Below are 3,699 nucleotides of genomic sequence, written 5' to 3'. Positions count from 1 at the left end.
ACTTGGGTCGAGTAATGCCTTTGACCTACAATCTGTTGTGGATTGACAATATTCCTCTATCTATCAATAAACAAATCTATCTAATAAATGTTGTTCAATCTAGGTTGTGGGTACTTGGGTCGAGTAATGCCTTTGACCTACAATCTGTTGTTGATTGTCAACATTCCTCTATCTATCAATAATGATTATATTCAATATTAAATGTTGATTAATCCAGTTGTAAGAAAACCAGTGCGCTGGTTAGGTTGGGTAAGGCCTTCGACTTACAATCTTGGGGATTATCAACGTTCATCACAAGTACAGTAACGATCTCATTGAATTTCCAGTTGGAACATTGGATTGTAGTGGTGGCCTACTTTGTAGGTTTTTTGTCTAGTTTGTTTTTTGCCTAGTAGTGTTTGCCTAGTTTGACAAACTATTGTATATATATTGTATAACTTTATTTGTATTATTTTTTATTTAAATTACTACTTATTATTAAAGAATTAAATTTTCTTAGAAAAAAAACTATGTATTTTAACTAATGCTTATTTTATATGTTTTGTTTTATTTTTATTCAAACTTACTTTAAACCTCTGTATTTTTTATACAATACAATTAAACTATATAACAGAAAAATAATTAAATAATCAAACTATTGAATAAGCAGTTAATTAGTGTGTTTTTTATGCTTCTTTCATTTTTAACTTACTTTTTAACCATATTTCTTTTATTAAAGTATAAAACTAACAGTTACTAAAATAAAATATTCATAAAGCCAATACACAAAACACTAATTTAAATTTGCAAACATGAATATAGTTATGAAGTAAAGTTATTCAAAGTTTATAATTGTGAAGCTTTTGTATAATATTTCAACTACAGTGAACTTCAAGTAATTTAATAAGTTTTTTTTTGTAATAACTACAAAATTGGTATTTTAGTTTATTATTAGCAACTAAATATTTATATTTATTTTACTTAAAAAAAAACTACTATACTAACTCTAATATTGATATTTCAAAGCATATTAAAACATACAAACTTTACCAACTAAATATTTATTTTTATTTTTATTATTATAACTTTCAAAAATAAGCTTGTATACCTTATATACCTATATACCTCATATAATAGGCTTGACATAACATAACATTATTTAATTCTTTTTGTTTAAAATAAACTCATTTAGTTATTAGTAAATTACAACATAAATGTTTATAACAATAAAACTAAGATTTAGCTTTTGAGTTAGTAAACTTTGATAGTTTTCTTTTAATAGTTTAACAGTCCTTATTTAAGTTCAAACAAAATTGCTGTATATTTAATACACATACAAAAGTAAACTAAGTAAACGTAATTCAATAGTTTCTATTAAGTAAAAGTAATTACAAATATATTAAGTTAATACAAAACTTTAAATAGCTTTTGCTAGTATCTGTTGGTAACAGTAAATAACTTATTATGACTCACAATACATAAGTGCAAAATTTATTTTCGTTTGATTTTTCAAGTAGCCACGCTTTTATTTGTTTGTGGACAAAAAGACTTTTAAGTTTTAGTATAAAAGACCAATTGTATTAATTTTTACTCAGAAAATTGTACTCTACAAGATGGTGCTATTATTTTTTCGATATCTCAAACTGGTCAAACCACTTTTTTAGCGCTCTAATTGGTTTAAACAGCAAATAACGTTATCTGATTGGCTTTTGGTTTTTGTTTGCTAATAACTAGAATTTTCTTTTCTTTTAAGCGTTAAAGAAATTTAAATAAACGAGTAATAAGTGTAAACAAGTCAGAAAGAAAAATAGTACAAAAAAGATGAATTCAAAAAGCAAAAGCCTACGGCACGTGGTATTCCCAAGCGGTCACCCATCTAAGTACTAACCACGCCCGACACTGCTTAACTTCCCAGATCGGACGAGATGGGGTGTGCTCAGTGTGGTATGGTCGTAGGCGTTTGAGAGCGTTTACAAGCCTTTATAAACCCTTCGGTTTGTTTAAAAAACCTATTTGCACTTAATTTACAATCGATTTGATATTTTAAAATTAATCCTTATAAAATTTAATTTGATGTAAGTATTTTTTTTATTAAAACCTTTTTTTTTTGGTGTTTTAATTACAATTACTCCCTGTAACTTTATTAAAGACTTTGTTTAAAAGATTGTTAACTATATTCTATATTTAATAATATGATAATTAGAAGTAAAGTTTATTAAGTGATTAAAATAAATAAGAAATATTGTTAAAATAAACATTTCGGTAACATGTTGTGTTAGTTTGTTTTACTATTTCTCATTGTTCTATTTATAGATGGTATTGTTTTACTTCAAGAATATTTATAGTTAGTTAGAGTTTTCTAAAGAATATCTCATACTACATCAGATTTTACGATTAAATAATTTATAACTTATAATTATATAACTTATAATTATATAATTATAGATTATACAATAAATATAACTTAATTTAAGGTAATAAAATATTTGACGTTTAATTTAATAACTCAACTATGTTTATGTTATAAAATGATAGTATATAATACACATACATTATAATATAATAATATGTATAACTAGTTGTTTACTTTAAAATGAATAATTAAGTGAAAGAATTAAAAGAACTCACATTTTTGAAGAGAGCGTGGAAAACCAGAATAGTCTTTTGTAACATTTATTAAATTATCGATAAATATAAAATACAATAGAATTAAACATATAAACGTAACCTAGAAACTGTGGTTGCCTAGAAACTAAACAAGAAATTTTTTAATAAAAATATAAAATAATTGTTATATAGAAGTAAAATAAAATAAAAGTAATATAAATTATATTTTTTAACTAAAAAACAAAGCACGAGCGATATTAGCGCAATGTCAGAGTATGAGTTTATAATAAAGGAATTGCTTCCTTGGTGTTGATACTTACCTTATTCAAATAGAATACATTTTCAGCGATCAGGCTTGTGTTTATCTTAGCGCGCGTAACACAACGTTTGTGGGTTTTGGCACACTTTTGTCGATAGTGGGCGCCCCGCCTCTTAAGTACAGAAATTTCGGGAATTTTCGATTTTTGAAATTCTGACTCGACAGATCGTTTTTGTTTGGTCCGGAGACCCCGTAAAAAATTTTTCAGCCCATTTGAAGCATGATGAAAAAATGTTATTTCGACCCCCTTTTTTTAGGGGTTACGGGGACATCGACCCATTTTTTGGGAATAAAAAACTCCTAGAAAAGGACCACTTTTCTTCTTTTTTCGAATTTCGACTTTTTATTTTTTTGGAAAATTTTTCTATTTTCTTTGTTTGTTCTATTATAAGGTCGAAAATATTTTTTTTTAACTTCGCAACGCATAAGGACTAACGTAAGGTAAGTTTTAAAAGATTTTTTTTTTCGATAATTTTTTCTATATTTTTTGTTTGGTCCATTACAAAGTCGAAAATATTTTTTTACGGCTTCTAAACGCGTGTAGATTAACCGTAGGGTAGGTTATTTCGAAATTTAAATCTTTCAATATTAATAATATTTTACTAAATTGTTCGATTATGAGGTTTTTATGGCTCTTTCAGCACCCAATAAGTACATTAGAAAATAAAACATGAAATAAAATCATCAACTAAAATGAAAATAACATATTCTGTGAAAAAACCTACGAAAATTCTTTATGAAATTTTCTTTGTCACATAATTGGAAGCTAAGAAAAACCGGAAAATAATTCTTCT

General features: G+C 25.8%; 1 non-coding gene across 1 annotated transcript; it reads right to left on the bottom strand.

Annotated features, from left to right (window-relative positions):
- Window positions 1-1,818: 1,818 nt before the first annotated feature.
- LOC145847220 (5S ribosomal RNA) lies at window positions 1,819-1,937 on the bottom strand. Its single transcript, XR_014371154.1, has one exon. It is a non-coding gene; the product is annotated as a 5S ribosomal RNA (ribosomal RNA).
- Between the last annotated feature and the right edge of the window lie 1,762 nt (window positions 1,938-3,699).

The sequence above is a fragment of the Thalia democratica genome, unplaced genomic scaffold (genome assembly GCF_965202585.1).
Source record: "Thalia democratica unplaced genomic scaffold, ktThaDemo2.hap1.1 HAP1_SCAFFOLD_841, whole genome shotgun sequence".
NCBI classification, from domain to species: domain Eukaryota; kingdom Metazoa; phylum Chordata; class Thaliacea; order Salpida; family Salpidae; genus Thalia; species Thalia democratica.
This window is presented reverse-complemented; position numbering and strand designations above follow the sequence as displayed.